The sequence below is a fragment of the Plecotus auritus genome (assembly GCF_963455305.1).
Source record: "Plecotus auritus genome assembly, chromosome: 3".
Lineage (NCBI taxonomy): Eukaryota > Metazoa > Chordata > Mammalia > Chiroptera > Vespertilionidae > Plecotus > Plecotus auritus.
Window position 1 is genome coordinate 111,369,275 of NC_137772.1, and position 17,064 is coordinate 111,386,338.

The 17,064-nt window shown below is 39.3% G+C and overlaps 1 protein-coding gene and 1 pseudogene across 2 annotated transcripts in view; both read left to right on the forward strand.

Moving 5' to 3' along the window:
* FAM168B (family with sequence similarity 168 member B) overlaps window positions 1-17,064 on the forward strand; it is a 416,235-nt gene that overhangs the window by 213,063 nt on the left and 186,108 nt on the right. The gene's annotated exons all lie outside the window — the stretch shown is intronic.
* Window positions 7,585-8,357, forward strand: LOC308244118 (elongator complex protein 4-like; annotated as a pseudogene). Its single transcript has one exon. The product of its transcript is annotated as an elongator complex protein 4-like (transcript).

The following is a 17,064-nucleotide window of genomic DNA, read 5'->3' on the forward strand; positions in this document are numbered from 1 at the left end:
TGATCGAGGTTTCTCTCTCATCGATGTTTCTAGCTCTATCCCTCTCCCTTCCTCTCTGTAAAATATCAATAAAATATATTAAAAAAAAGAGAGAGATTGGGGAAGACATAAACAAATGGAATAATGTACTTTGTTCCTAGAATGGTAGAATCAACATCCATACTACCCAAAGCAATCTATAGATTCAGTGCAATCCACATTAAAATACCAATGGCATATTTTACAGACCTAGAACAACTCTCCAAAAATTCATATGAAATAAAAGACCCAGAATAGCCGCAGCAATCTTGAGAAAGAAGAGCAAAGTTGGAGGGATCCCAATACCAGATATCAAGCTATATTACAAAGTCACTGTCTCAAACAGCCTGGTACTGGCAGAAGAACAGACATACAGAACAGAACAGAGGACCCAGAAATGGACCCAAACTATTATGCTCAATTAATATTTGACAAAGGAAGCAAGGGCATACAATGGAGTCAAGACAGTCTCTTCAATAAATGGTATTGGGAAAATTTGACAGATACATTAAAAAAAATGAAACTAAAACAACAGCTTACATCATACACAAAAATAAACTCAAAATGGATAAAGGACTTAAAAGTAAGATGTGAAACCATAAAAACCTTAGAAGAATCCATAGGCAGCAAAATAGCAGACATATGCTGTAGCAAATCTTTACTGATACAGCTACTATGGCAATAGAAACTAAGGAGAAAATAAACAAATGGGACTATATCAAAATGAAAAGCTTCTGCACAGCAAAATAAACCATCAACAAAACAATAAGAAAGCCCACTTCATGGGAGAACATATTTGCCAATGTTTCATCTGATAAGGGCCTAATCTCCAAAATTCATAGGAACTTAACATCTTAACTAAAGGAATATAAACAATTCAATAAAAAAAATGGGCAAACGAGTTAGATACTTTTTGAAAGTGGAAATATAGAAGGCCAAGAGATGTATTAAAACATGCTCAAAGTCACTAACTATCTGAGAGATGCAAATCAAAATGACATTGAGATATATATATATATTCTTTTTTTGTATTTTGTTTTTTACTTTTTTTCTTATACGCTTATTCTCTTTCTACCTCCTCTATAATTGTGGCTATTTTCCCATTCATTCAATTTCGTGACCTTACCTTCTGCAAATAAGCTCTGCCTCCTCAGATTCATCTGGGTGTTTGTTGTTTGAAGGTTTGTTGTTTGCATTTTTAAAAAAATATATTTTATTGATTTTTTTACAGAGAGGAAGAGAGAGGGATAGAGAGTTAGAAACATCGATGAGAGAGAGACATCGATCAGCTGCCTCCTGCACGCCCCCTACTGGGGATGTGCTCGCAACCCAGGTACATGCCCTTGACTGGAATCGAACCTGGGACCCTTCAGTCCGCAGGCCGATGCTCTATCCACTGAGCCAAACCGGTTAGGGCTGTTGTTTGCATTTTTTGGATTATTTGTTGTTTTATTGGAGTTTTCTCCCCATATGCATATATTTTCCCCCTTCTTTTTTCTTCTCTTTCTTTTCTCTCTAACATTTTTTCCTTTTCTCAATATCATTATTGCACTCTTCTATTCTCTAATTCTCTTTTCTCTGGTGGTCACCTTTATTTGGGGGTATTAGTATCGTGAATACATTTGTGTTTGGAGCCCTGTGCATTGTGTCTTGTTGTGTTTGATTTTGTGCCTTTAGTCAATGGAGGAGAAAAAGAGCTACATAACCAGAATCCCTGAGAGGAGCAATCATGGGGAGACAAAGAAACAGCCCACATATGAAAGAAAAGGAGGAATCACCAGAAAAGGAAGTAAATGAAATGGAGGAAAGCAATATGACAGAGAAAGAATTCAGAACAATGGTCATAAGATCGCTGAAAAGGATGGAAGACAAATTCAACAATATGTGTAAGAACCAAGAGGAAATGAAGAACTAAGAAGAAATGAAAAATGACATTGCTGCAATAAAGAACTCAATAGAAAGCATCAACAGTAGACTAGAAGAAATGGAGAACCACATCAGTGAGCTAGAAGAAAAGGTAGGAAAAAATACCCAAGCAGAGCAGCATCTAGAAAAAAAAAACCTTAAAAAGCAGGAGGAGAGTCTAAGGGAATTTTGGGACAACATGAAATGAAACAACATCTGCATAATAGGGGTACCAGAAGGAGAAGAAACTGAGCAAGGAATAGAAAACCTGTTTGAAGAAATAATGACAGAAAACTTTCCTAATATTGGGAAGAAAAAACTAATACAAGTCCAAGAAGCTCATAGAGTCCCAAACAAGATGAAACCCAAAAGATCGACACCAAGACACATTATAATTAAACCGGCAAATGCCAACAACAAAGTAAGAATCTTAAAGGCTGCCAGAGAGAGACAGAGAGTTCCCTACAAAGGATCTCCCATCAGACTAGCGACTGATTTCTCAACAGAAACACATCAGGCCAGAAGGGAATGGAATGAAATATACAAGGTCATGCAAAGAAAGGGTCTGCATCCAGGAATACTGTACCCAGTAAGGCTATCAATCAAAATTGAGGGTGAAATCAGGAGCTTCTCAGACAAAAAAGGACTAACGGAGTTCATTACTGCCAAACCAGCAATGCAAGAAATGCTAAAGGGTCTGCAGTAAAAAGAAGAAATAAGAAGGGAAGAAGGAACACAGGCATAAAGAATAAAAATGGCAACAAACAAGTACCTATCAATAATAACTTTAAATGTAAATGGATTAAATGCCCCAATCAAAAGACATAGGGTAGCGTAGTGGATAAGAAGACATGACCCATATATCTACTGTCTACAGAAATCCACCTCAGAACAAAGGACTCACACAGACTGATGGTGAAGGAATGAAAAAAGGTTTTGCAGGCAAATGGAAGTGAAAAAAAAAAAAGCTGGGGTAGCAATACTTATATCTGACAAATTAGACCTCAAAATTAAGGCCCTAACAAGAGATGAGGAAGGACACTTCATATTATTAAAGGGAGCAATTCAACAAGAAGAAATAACTCTGGTAAACATATACGCACCCAATATAGGAGCACCCAAATGCATAAAAAAACTTCTGGAGGATATCAAGGGAGAGATTGACAGCAATACAATCATAGTAGGAGACTTTAATACCCCACTATCACCATTGGACAAATCCTCTAAACAAAAAATCAGCAAAGAAATATCAATCCTAAATGACTCACTAGACCAGATGGAATTAATTGACATCATCAGAACATTCCACTCCAAAGCCACAGAATATACATTCTTATCAAGTGCACATGGGTCATTTTCAAAGATAGACTACATATTGGGACGCAGGCAACATCTCTTCAAATATAAGAAGATAGAAATCATATCAAGCATCTTTTCAGATCAAAATTGCATAACACTAGAACTCAACTACAATAAAAACAATCCAAAAAAATCAAACACATGGAGACTAAATAGCATGCTATTAAACAATGACTGGGTTACCAAAGAGATCAAAGAAGAAATAAAAAGCATCCTGAACAAATGACAATGAAAACACAACAATCCAAAATCTATGGGACACAGTGAAAGCAGTTTTGAGGGGGAAGTTCATAGCTCTACAGGCCTATCTCAAAAACAAGTAAAATGGTAATAAATTATCTAACACTTACCTCAATGAGTTAGAAAGAGAGCAACAAGAAAAGCCCAGTGTAAGCAGAAGGAAGGAAATAATAAAGATCAGAGTGGAGATAAATGAAATAGAGACAAAAAACAAAACAAACAATACAAAAGATCAACAAAACCAAGAGCTGGTTCTTTGAAAGGATAAACAAGATTGATGAACCTCTAGCCAGGCTCACCAAGAAACAAAGAGAGAGGACCCAAATAAACAAAATCAGAAATGAAAGAAGTGAAGTAACAACCAATCCCACAGAAATACAAATGATTATGAAAAAATACTATGAACGACTCTTTTCCAACAGAATGAACAACCTAGATGAAATGGACATATTCTTAGAAAAATACAAGCTCCTAAAACTTAATCAAGAAGAATAAAATAACCTGAATAGGCCAATAACTACAGAAGAAATTGAAGCAGTGATCAAAAAGCTTCCAGCAAACAAAAGCCCTGATCCAGATGGCTTCACAGGGGAGTTCTACCAAGCATTCAAATGATTATGAAAAAATACTATGAACGACTCTTTTCCAACAGAATGAACAACCTAGATGAAATGGACATATTCTTAGAAAAATACAAGCTCCTAAAACTTAATCAAGAAGAATAAAATAACATGAATAGGCCAATAACTACAGAGAAATTGAAGCAGTGATCAAAAAGCTTCCAGCAAACAAAAGCCCTGATCCAGATGGCTTCACAGGGGAGTTCTACCAAGCATTCAAAGAAGATCTAAAACCTATCCTCCTCAGACTATTCCAAAATATTCAAGAGGATGGCACACTTCCAAGCTCTTTTTATGAAGCCAGCATTACCCTAACCCCCAAACCAGATAAAGACACCACAAAAAAAGAGAACTATAGGCCAATAGCTTTGATGAACATAGATGCTAAAATCCTCAACAAAATTCTAGCCAATCAGATTCAGCATTGCCTTAGAAAGATCATACACCATGTCCAAATGGGATTTATTCTGGGGATGCAAGGATGGTACAATATCCATAAATCAATAAATGTGATACATCACATAAACAAACTGAGAGACAAAAATCACATGATCATATCAATCGATGCAGAAAAACATTTGACAAAATCCAACACTTTTTTTTGATAAAAACTCTCAAGAAAGTGGGAATAGAGGGATCATTCCTTCACATAATAAAAGCCTTATATGATAATCTTACTGCAAACATCATACTCAATGGGTAAAAACTAAAATAATTTCCCCTAAGACAAGCAACAAGATACCAATGCCCACTTTCACCACTTCTGTTTGACATAGTATTGGAAGTGCTAGCCAATCAGACAAGAAGAAATAAGAGGCATCCAAATGGGAAAAGAAGAAGTAAAACTGTCCTTATTCACAGATGACATGATACTATACATAGAAAACCCCCAAAACTCCATCAAAAAACTACTAGACCTAATAAATGAATTTGGCAATGTATCAGGATACAAAATTAACACCCAGAAATCTATAGCCTCATTATACACCAATAATGAATTCACAGAAAGAGAAGTGAAAAAAATCCCATTTACCTTTGCACACACAAAAAATTAAGATACCTAGGAATAAACTTAATAAGGACATAAAAGACCTGTACTCGGAAAACTACAGGACATTGAAAAAAGAGATAGAGGAAGACATAAACAAATGGAAGAACATACCATGTTCATGGGTTGGTAGAATCAACATCATTAAAATGTCCATACTACCCAAAGCAATCTACAGATTCAATGCTATCCCCATTAAAATACCAAAGGCATGTTTCAAAGATCTACAACAAACTCTCCAAAAATTCTTCTGGAATAAAAAAAGACCCCGAATAGCCACAGCAATCGTGAGAAAGAAGAACAAAGTTGGAGGGATCACAATACCAGATATCAAGCTATATTACCAAGCCATGGTTCTCACATCTGCACTTGCACAAGAACAGACATATAGACCAATGGAACAGACAGAGAACCCAGAAATCGACCCAAGCAATTATGCTCAATTAATATTTGACAAAGGAGGCAAGAGCATATAATGAAGTCAAGACAGTCTCTTCAATAAATGGTGCTGGGAAATTTGGTCAGATACATGCAAAAAAATGAAACTAGATCACCAACTTACACCATACACAAAAATAAACTCAAAATGGCTAAAGGACTTGAATGTAAGATGGGAAACCATAAAAATCCTAAAAGACTCCATAGGCAGCAAAATAGGAGACATATGTCATAGACACAGCTCCTAGGGCAATGGAGACTAAGGAGAAAATAAATAAATGGGACTAAATCAAAATAAAAAGCTTCTGCACAGCAAAAGAAACCATCAACCAAACAACAAGAAAGCCCACTTCATAAGAGAACATATTTGCCAATGATATTTCCGATAAGGGTTTAACATCCAAAATTTACAGAGAACTCATACAACTTAACAAAAGGAAGATAAATGATCCAATGGAAAAATGGACTTTTTGAAAGAGGACATACAGAATGCCCAGATACATATGAAAACATGCTCAAAGTCACGAATCATCCGAGAGATGCAAATCAAAACAACAATGCGGTACCATCTCACACCTGCCAGAATCAACAAATCAACAAACGACAAGTGCTGGCAAGGATGTGGAGAAAAAGGAACCCTGGTGCACTGCTGGTGGGAATGCAGACTGGTGCAGCCACTGTGGAGAACAGTATGGAGTTTCCTCAAAAAACTAAAAATGGAACTCCCATTTGACCCTGTAATCCCACTTCTAGGAGTATATTCCAAGAAACCAGAAACACCAATCAGAAAGGATATATGCAACCCTATGTTCATAGCAGTACAATATACAATAGCTAAGATTTGGAAACAGCCTATGTGCCCATCAGCAGATGAGTGGATTAAAAAACTGTGGTACATCTACACAATGGAATATTATGTCGCTATAAAAAAGAAGGAACTTTTACCATTTGCAACAGCATGGATGGAACTGGAAAGCATTATGCTAAGCAAAATAAGTCAGTTGGAGAAAGATAAATATCACATGATCTCACTCATATGTGGGATGTAATGATCAACATAATTTGATGAACAAGAATAGACCCAGAGACAAATGTAGGTGAGGGGGGTTAGAGAACAATGAAAGGACTTGTATGCATGCATATTAGCATAACCAATGGACACAGACACTGGGTCTTTTGTGGCTTGCCTGGCATGAGAATGGCTAGGGGGTGGTCAACTGGGGAAAAAGAAGACATATGTAAAACTTTAGATAATAAAAAAACACAAAAGAAAAACACAGTGGTCCACCTACACAATGGAATACTACGCTGCTGAAAAAAGGAAATAACTCTTACCATTTGCAACAGCATTGATGGACATGGAGAGCATTATGCTAAGCAAAATAAGCCAGTCAGAGTAAGATATATATCACATGATCTCACTCATTTGTGGAATATAATGAACAACATAAACTGATAAACAAAAATAGATCCAGCCCTAGCTGGTTTGGCTCAGTGGATAGAGCATTGGACCTGGACTAGAAGGTCCTGGGTTTGATTCTGGTCAAGGACACATGCTCGGGTTGTGGGCTTGATCCCCAATAGGGGGTGTGCAGGAGGCAGCCGATCAATGATACTCTGTCATCATTGATGTTTCTATCTCTCTTAAACTCTCCCTTCCTCTCTGACATCAATAAAAATATACTAAAAAAACAAAGATCCAGAGAAGCATCCAACAGAATGTCAAACTTCAGTGGAAAGGTGGGGGTGGGGGGTGGGGGGAGTGAGAGAGAAGGGTAAGAGATCAACCAAAGGATTTGTATGAATTTATATAAGCATAAACTATGGACACAGACACTAGAGGGGTGAGGGCATGGGCTGGGAATTGGGGGTGGCCGAGGAGAGGTCAACTGGGGAAAAAGGAGACATATGTAATACTATATGCAATACTTTAAACAATAAAGCATTTTTAAAAAGATGAAAATAGCATGCAGCTATCAGCTATTACCCAAGATGAAGCCTGGGCTAGTATCATCTTCAAAGCGCTGGTCACTATTATGATGCATAAAAAAACCCCAAAACACACCACAAAAATAATTGAGGCTTCAAAATGGCATGGATTTTTTTTCTTCCCAAAAGTATCTTCAACTCTTAACATAGAATCCTTTTCTATGACCCATGGCTACATAAAGATGCTTCAGTTTATCCAGAAAATAATTTATGAGGAAGGATATGATGGATCCAATCCCCAGAATAAAAAGAAAAACATTTGAAAATAGGAATCCATAGTCTTGGTTCGTCTTTGTGGGAAGGTGACATTCACTGTACAGAAAACTGTGACAACAGTCACAGCCTCACAAAATTCCTCTACATTCTCTGTGGTCTTCTGCAAACCTCTCTTTCAGCCTGTCTCATCACAATGCCAACACATTGTATCCAGAAAAAAGCAATTATTGCTTGTGTTACAAACTTGTCAGATACAGTAGTTCATCTGGAGTAATATTAGTTCAGAGAAAGAAACCAATCCTTTTAATAAGGATTATCATAGTTTTATTCACATATGGCAAAATTCCCTGGCTTAATAACTTAATTTGTGATGTGTCAGATGTTAAAGACTTAGCTTTTAAATTAAAAAGGAAGATATTCACCACTGAGTGACTGCATTTGCCTCCAGACCTGTCAGACAGAGTGAACTGCTCAAGCAAGCAGGATCTGGTAGAATCAGTCAAGCTGGTGGGCCCAAGCTGTAGCATGATGACTAGAGGCAAGAAGCACCTGGACTTCCAGTGATTCCTTCATAGTCATTACATGCAGAATTATATGAAACTCTAATTATGATTACTAATAGCTTATGTAAATATTTTCTTAACAATTTGACCCTCCAAATCTTGAAAAACACAGAATTGCTAAATTAGGCCACCATTCTTCATTTTTTAAAACAAATTTTTGTACATAAGAAATACTTTCATTTTAAAATTTGTTTTATGAGGATGGAAGTGAGGGAGAGGAAGTGAGTGAGTGAGGGTATGAAAGGAGAGTGTGTGAATGTGTGTGGTGTGTATGTGAGTGAGTAAGGGACAGTTAAATCCCCGTAGGAGCAGCAGGGGCTGGAAGACCAGGCTCTCTTGGACAAGAGAGACTACCACCGTTGCGGGCACTCCCCGGACTGTGGGACTCCGGCATGGAGCCCACACCATCTTGAAGGGGAGAATGGCCTTTTTTAGGAACTCATCAGCACCACCAACCAGACAGGCCTTGGAACTGCCCCACGACCCAGTAGCCACTCCAGCCAAAATCCTGCTGCCCCACCCACAGATCCGCAGACCCTGGGACCTCCACCTCCAAAGGTGCACTGCTCAGCAGCAGTAAGTGCAACCTCCCCCTCCCCAGCGGCAGAACTCCAGACCACATTGGCGCATTTCCAGCGGGCAGGCATCCAGGGCATACTACTCCATAGGCAGCGTCTGGGAGCCACTGGGAGCCCCCGCGGGTGTGATTTTGTACAGACAAGGGCGTGCTGCCCTGCAGTAGAAATTCTGAATTCCCTCTTCCTGAATAACTGCCCACATTCACCCCAGCTGCTCAACCTCAGTGCCAGGACCCCTCAGAGTGCGTCATAGCTCTGCGCCTGCAAACGCACCTCCACAGATGTGAATTTTAAACAGGCAGGCACCCTGAGCCCACCTACCCACAGGGCGCTCCTGGGAGCCACTGTGAGCTCTCCCTGGGTGTGATCTAGACAAACAGGGGCACACATCCCCCCGTTACTCCCCCCACCCCCGACAATAGAAATTCTGAATTCACTCATCCTGGATACCTGCCCACAGGGGCCTCAATTATGCAGTTACACTGCCAGGGATCTTCAGAGTGCTTCAGTGTGCTTTACAGGCAAATGTACCATGGGTGCCCCTGTGAGCTGCCACTGGGAGTAAGTGCCTATCCACCACAGGTGGAACAGCAAAAGCTGAGTCTACCCACCCCACAACTACAGAACTCTGGACACCACAGTCATGCCTTGCCAGAGTGCAGGCCCCCTGAGCCCCATCACCCCAACAAACGGTTCCTGGGTGCCACTGTGAGTCCCCGCTGGGCACGCGTGATTTCAATTAAGGGTGCAAGACAGCAAAAATTGGGACACTCTCCTCCACGGCTGCTGACTTCTGGACACCACAGTTGTGCCTCTCAAGCTCGCAGGCCTACATCAAGAGAACCCAAATAGCTCAAGTAGGGAGCTACACTAGATTACCAAGCCCAGGAGAACTGAGAGATTACACCAGTAGCACCATCCCCAAAAGAACCTGAGTAGCAAAGCAATTGGATCTACAATTAAAACATTACAGGAAAACATGGGAAGACAAAAAAGCAATCCCAAAAGGAAAAAAAAAAGAGGAATCACCAGAAAGGGAGTTAAATGAATTCGAGGCTAGCAGCTTATCAGAGAAAGAATTCAGAATAATGGTTATAAAGATGTTTAAATGGCTGGATGACAAATACACACAACTCAATGAGAATTATAAAGAGCTGAATGAGAATGTTGCCAACATGAAAAGGAACCAAGAGGAGATTAAGAGTGACATAGCTGCAATAAAGAACACAATGGAATGCTTAAACAGTAGATTAGAAGTGGCTGAGGACTGCATCAGCAAATTAGAAGACAACGTAGGAAAAAACACACAAACACAGCAGCAACTGGAAAGAAGACTTAAAAAGCAAGAGGAGAGCCTAAGAGAACTTTGGGACAACACAAAACGAAAGAATATTCACATAATAGGGGTACCAGAAGGAGAGGAAGAGAAGCAAGGAATAGAAAACCTGTTTGAAGAGATAATGACAGAAAACTTACCTGATATTGGCAAGAAAAAAACCATGCAAGTCCAAGAAGCACATAGAGTCCCAAAAAAGATGAACCCTAAAAGACCAACACCAAGACACATCATAATTAAATTGGCAAACACCAGTGACAAAATAAGAATCTTAAAGGCTGCTGGAGAGAGACAGAGAGTTACCTACAAGGGTTCTCCTATTAGAATATCAACGGATTTCTCAACAGAAACACACCAGGCCAGAAGGGAATGGAATGAAATTTACAAAGTGATGCAAAGCAAGGGTCTGAACCAAGAATACTATACCCAGCAAGGCTATCATTCAAAATTGAAGGTGGAATCAGGAGCTTCACAGACAAAAAAGGGCTAAGAGAGTTTATCATTACCAAACCAGCAATGCAAGAAATGCTAAAGAGACTGCTGTAAGAAGAAGAAAGAGAAAAGCAAGAAGAATCACAAACATTAAAGAAAAAAATGACAACAAACATGTACTTGTCAATAATAACATTAAACATAAATGGATTAAATGCACCAATCAAAAGACATAGGGTAGCTGAATGGATAAGAAAACATGACCCATATATTTGCTGTCTGCAAGAGACCCACCTCAGAACAAAGGATTCACAGAAACTGAGCGTGAAGGGATGGAAAAACATTTTTAGGCAAATGGAAATGAGAAAAAAGCTGGAGTTGCAATACTTATATCTGATAAAATAGACCTCAAAGTAAAGGCCAAAACAAGAGATAAGGAAGGTCACTCCATAATACTAAAGGGAGCAATTCAACAAGAAGATATAACTTTGGTAAACATATATGCACCCAACACAGGAGCACCCAAATACATTAAACAACATCTGGAAGATATCAAGGGAGAGATTGATAGCAATACAGTCATAGTATGGGACTTTAATACCCCACTGACACCACTGGATAAATCAACTAAAAAAATCAGCAAAGAAACAGCAATCCTAAATGGCACACTAGATCAGATGGACTTAATTAACATCTTTAGAACATTTCACCCCAAAGCTACAGAATATACATTCTTCTCCAGTGCCCATGGAACATTTTCAAGGATAGAAGACATATCAGGACACAGACAAAGTCTCTTCAAATTCAAGAAGATAGAAATCATATCAAGCATCTTCTCAGATCACAGTGGCATAAAACTGGAAATCAACTACAATAAAAAAAACCTCCCCAAAATCAAACACTTGGAGACTAAATAGCATGCTATTAAACGATGATTGAATTACCAGAGAGATCAAAGAAGAAATAAAAAAACATCATGGCAACAAACAAAAATGAAAACACAACAATCCAAAATCTATAGGCACAGCGAAAGCAGTCTTGAGAGGGAAGTTCATAGTTCTACAAACCTACTGCAAAAAACCAGAAACAATGGTAATAAATTATCTAACCCTACAATTCAAAGAGTTAGAATGAGAGCAACAAGAAAAGCCAAGTGTAAGCAGAAGGAAGGAAATAATAAAGGTCAGAGTGGAGATAAACGACATTGAGACCAAAAAAACAATACAAAAGATCAACAAAACCAAGAGCTGGTTCTTTGAAAGGATAAATAATATTGATGAACCTCTACCAGGCTCACCAAGAAGCAAAGATTGAGGACCCAAATAAACAAAATCAGAAATGAAAGAGGAGAAATAACAGCAGACCCCACAGAAATACAAAGGATTGTTAAAAAATATTATGAACAACTCTATTCCAACAAACTGGACAACCTGGAGGAAATGGACATATTCCTAGAAAAATACAATCTTCCAAAACTCAATCAGGAAGATTCTAAAAATCTCAATAGGCCAATAACTATGGAAGAAATTGAAGCAGTCATTAAAAAGCTTACAGCAAACAAAAGCCCAGGGCCAAATGGCTTCACATGGGAGTTATACCAAACATTCAAGGAAGAACTAAAAACCATCCTCCTCAGACTATTCCAAAAAAGTCAAGAGGAAGGAACACTTCCAAGCTCCTTCTATGAAGCCAGCATCACCCTAATACCAAAACCAGATAAAGACAACACAGTGAAATACAATTACAGGCCAATATCCCTCATGAACATAGATGCCAAAATCCTCAACAAAATTCTAGCAAATCAGATCCAGCAGTACATCAGAAAGATCATACACCATGACCAAGTAAGATTTATCCCAGGGATGAAAGGATGGTACAATATCCGCAAGTCAATAAACGTGATACATCACATAAACAAATTGAGAGATAAAAACCACATAATCATATCAATTGATGCAGAAAAAGCATTTGACAAAATTCAACACCCATTTTTGATAAACACTTGCAGCAAGGTGGGAATAGAAGGGTCATACCTCAACATAATAGGATCCATATATGACAAACCCACAGTCAACATCATACTAAAAGGGCAAAAACTAAAACCATTTCCCCTTATGAACGGGAACAAGACAGGGATGCCCGCTTTCACCACTCGTGTTCAACATAGTACTGGAAGTACTAGCCATTGTGATTAGACAAGAAGAAGAAATAAAAGGCTTCCAAATTGGAAAAGAAGAAGTAAAACTGTCCTTATTTGCAGATGACATGATACTGTACATAGAAAACCCTAAAGACTCCATCAAAAAATTATTAGACTTAATAAATGAATTTGGCAATGTATCAGGATACAAAATTAATGCCAGAAATCTATGGCATTTCTTTACACCAATAGTGAACTTATAGAAAGAGAGACTAAGAAAGCAATCCCATTTACCATTGCACCAAAAAAAAAATAAGATACCTAAGAATAAACTTAACCAAGGAGATAAAAGACCTATAATCAAAAAACTACAGGACACTGAAAAAAGAGATAGAGGAAGACATAAATAGATGGAAGAGCATACCGTGTTAATGGACTGGTAGAATCAACATCATAAAAATGTCCATACTACCCAAAGCAATCTATAGATTCAATACACTCCCCATTAAATTACCAACATCATATTTCACAAACCTAGGAAGAACTCTTCAAAAATTCATCTGGAATAAAAAAAGACCTCGAATAGCCACAGCAATCCCAAGAAAGAAGAACAAAGTAGGAGGGATCTAAATACCAGATTTCAAGTTGTATTACAAAGCCACTGTTCTCAAAACAGACTGGTACAGGCACAAGAACAGGCATATAGACCAATGGAGTAGAATAGAGAACCCAGATATCGACCCAAACCACTATGCTCAATTAATATTTGACAAAGGAGGCATGAACATACCATGGAGTCAAGACAGTCTCTTCAATAAATGGTGTTGGGAAAATTGGACAGATACATGCAAAAAAATGAAACTAGATCACCAACTTACACCATACACAAAAATAAACTCAAAATGAATCACGGACTTAAACATAAGACGGGAAACCATAAAAATACTAGGAGAATCCACAGGCAGCAAAATCTCAGACATATGCGGAAGCAATTTCTCCACCTATACCACTGCTAGGGCAATGGAAACTAAAAAGAAAATAAACAAATGGGACTACATTAAAATAAAAAGCTTTTGCACAGCAAAAGAAACCACCAACAAAACAACAAGAAAGCCCACTGTATGGGAGAACATATTTGCCAATGTTATCACTGATAAAGGTTTAATCTCCAACATTTACAGAGAACTCATACAACTTAATAAAAGGAAGATAAACGACCCAATAAAAAAATGGGCAACAGACCTAAATAGATACTTTTTGAAAGAAGACAGAAGGAAGGCCAAGAGACATATGAAAACATGCTCAAAGTCACTAATTATCTGAGAGATGCAAATCAAAACGACAATGCGGTCCCATTTCACACCTGTCAGAATGGCAATCATCAACAAATCAACAAACGACAAATGCTGGTGAGGATGAGGAGAAAAAGAACCCTCAGGCACTGCTGGTGGGAATGCAGACTGGTGCAGCCACTGTGGAGAACAGTATGGAGTTTCCTCAAAAAACTGAAAATGGAACTCCCATTTGACCCAGTAATCCCACTCCTAGGAATACATCCCAAGAAACTAAAAACACCAATCAGAAAGGATATGTGCACCCTTATGTTCATAGCAGCACAATTTACAATAGCTAACATTTGGAAACAGCCTATGTGCCCACCAGCAGATGACTGGATCAGAAAACTATGGTACATCTACACAATGGAATACTATGCTGCTATAAAAAAGAAGGAATTCTTACTATTTGCAGCAGTCTGGATGGAACTGCAGGGCATTATACTAAGTGAAATAAGCCAGTCAATGAAAGAAAAATACCACATGATCTCACTCATTTATGGATAATAAAGGACATTATAACCTGATAAACAAAAAGATAGATACAGAGGCAGTAAAGCATGAAACAAACTGTCAAATTACAGCGGGAAGTTTGGGGGTGAGTGGGGGACATAAGAGATTAACCGAAGGACTTGTGTGCATGCATATAATCATAACCAATGGACGCAAGACACTGGGGGTGAGGGCATGTATGGGAGTGGGGTGGGGGGCCAAAGGGAAGATATTTACACATGTAATACCTTAATCAATAAAAAATGAAAAAATTTGTTTTATGCTATATCTAAGAAAAATTGGTAATTTTCTTTTTAAATAAAAACAAATAAAATGTCAGAAAAATGTAAAATGCAAGTTGAAGATGTGATTTTAGAGCAATCCAAATATTATTTAGTATGGAATTTTCTCTGACATCTGTTATTTCTACAATCTCTAAGTATGAAATTCATGTTGACCTCTTCTCCCTCCCCCCACCAGCAAACCTTCCTGCCATACATGGAAGATAGCAGTGAGTGCCAGAGAAGTCAGGGAGTGCACAGTGGCACATTTCTGCTCTTGGAAAGCCCAGAGAACAGCCTGTCAATGGAGAATCACCTTTCATATCTCTTGGGAGTTTCTGATAAAGTGAGCCTATTTTAGGCTACCTGTAAGTCATAATGAGTGCTGCCTTTCTTGAGTACCCAAAATATCCAAGCACAGTGATCTTCCTATGGCCCTCAATGGGGTTCAGGTGCCACATCTACCCATAATGAGGAAACTGAGGCCTTTAGAAGAGAATGACTTGCTGCAGGTCCACCACTAGCCAGTGGCAGGATGGGGGTCAGACCCAAGGATGTCAGCCTTCAAACCCAGGCCCTGCCTTTCATGCTGGGATACCCCCCTTTTTAGGGTAGAATTTATTGGGTTTACTACATGAGGATCCAAGAAGAGCTGGTGGGTCTCATGAGGGAGAGTAGCCTGCAGTCAGGAATCCAGCCTCTACCTGCATTAGCTTGCTGGGTCACTGGAGAGGGACTCCTCAGCCTGACCAGGAAGTCTTCCTCTGTGAGGTAACATGTCCTTCCCCCAAGGAGCATGCTCAGTGTCTAGGGAAGACACTAGTACCCTGGAAAGTGCTAGTTGCTCTAAAAATAAGATACAACACCTTAACTACTCAGTGACCTCAAATACCAAGAAAGACTTTTGTACCAAACAGGAAACAAAAATTCTCTAAGCAAGCCCAAATGGTGCTATACAATTTATAAAAGAAATTACCTGCATTTTAGTCATAAAGGTGCCTTCTGCCTGAGCCTGTTTGTACTTTTATAGCAGTCCTGGATCTTGTGCAAATAAATCATCTTAGAATGAAAAACTTGTCCAGGGCTCCAAAGGCACTACCTCACAGCAGCAAGATGTGATAGATCAGAAGAATTTCATCATTAGGTAGGAAACACAACCATAAAAAGCAGACACAAGTTCTCTAACAATGCAGAACTAATGGCCTATCCAATAACCCCACACCTCTTCAGAGTCCCTAAAGGCTTAATGTTAATGTTCCTCCTTTGTTATCATCCAAGTCCAGGTTATTTATATTCACTATTTCATTCTGTCCTCATATAACCTCAGGGTATTTTACTGAATGTGAAGCAGTGTTCAGAGGAATACCTACTTGCACTCCACATCAGTCACTGACAGGGAGAAACTCCAATCCAGGTCTGGGGGTGCTAATTCCTAGGCTCTTCCTCTGCACCTGCTGCCTCCCACTAGGGCTGGGGCTCAAGACTGAGGAGGGCAGAATGGTGGTGGAGGAAATGGAAGCTACAATAACACACTCCCAGGACAAAACTGAAAATAGAACTAAAATACAGAAAAATCATCCTGAAGACTAGCTGGAGAGAGCCCTGATAACCAAGGTCAGAAAGTGGAGAATGCATAGAGACAGGTAGGAAGTGTGGAGGCATGAAAAAAGCTGTCTGGGCTCCCACAGACAGCAGCTGAAGTTCTGGAGGGATATCTCAGCTGTGGGCGGTGGGGGGGAGGGGTGTTCCACTGAGAACTCTGGGTCTAAACCCCAAGCTGGGCTCTGTATCCCAGAGCACCAGAACTGAGAAAGGTGCCCACATAACATCTGGCTGTGAAAAGCAGCAGGGGATATGTCTGCCAAGGAGAGAAGGCTGGAAATGCAGGCACCCTCTTAAAGGGCCAATGTACAAAATTTTCTGTGCAGCCACTCTCTTGGCTCTGACAGAGGAAGGGCAGAGAGAGAGCTGTGTGAGCAGAAGCCAGGGGGCTCTGGGGTTAGAGCTCAGAAGGCAGCCACCTCAGTTTCCTGTCTGAGTCATTCCCTCATACTGCAGAGGACATCTTTCCCCTG